Source organism: Penaeus monodon, chromosome 27 (assembly GCF_015228065.2).
Source record: "Penaeus monodon isolate SGIC_2016 chromosome 27, NSTDA_Pmon_1, whole genome shotgun sequence".
NCBI classification, from domain to species: domain Eukaryota; kingdom Metazoa; phylum Arthropoda; class Malacostraca; order Decapoda; family Penaeidae; genus Penaeus; species Penaeus monodon.
Window position 1 is genome coordinate 18687162 of NC_051412.1, and position 209 is coordinate 18687370.

At 51.2% G+C, this 209-nt stretch overlaps 1 pseudogene; it reads left to right on the top strand.

Moving 5' to 3' along the window:
- The window catches only part of LOC119590439, a 7812-nt pseudogene that overhangs the window by 6428 nt on the left and 1175 nt on the right, over nucleotides 1-209 (top strand).

Genomic DNA, 209 nt, shown 5'->3' on the forward strand with positions numbered 1-209 from the left:
GCCCTGTTGGGAAAACAGTCGGCGAGGAAACCCACGCCTCTCAAAGGGCCGTGCTGGGCTTACATACGAGTATAAGGAGGCTTCACAAGCAATCCTCAGAGACGGCCCGTCCTCAGTGAGCCTAGGACGGTAACAGCCATGAAGTTCCGGTACGTCATATATTAGTACATTTGTATGAATAACACCACACAAAAACACCCCACACACAC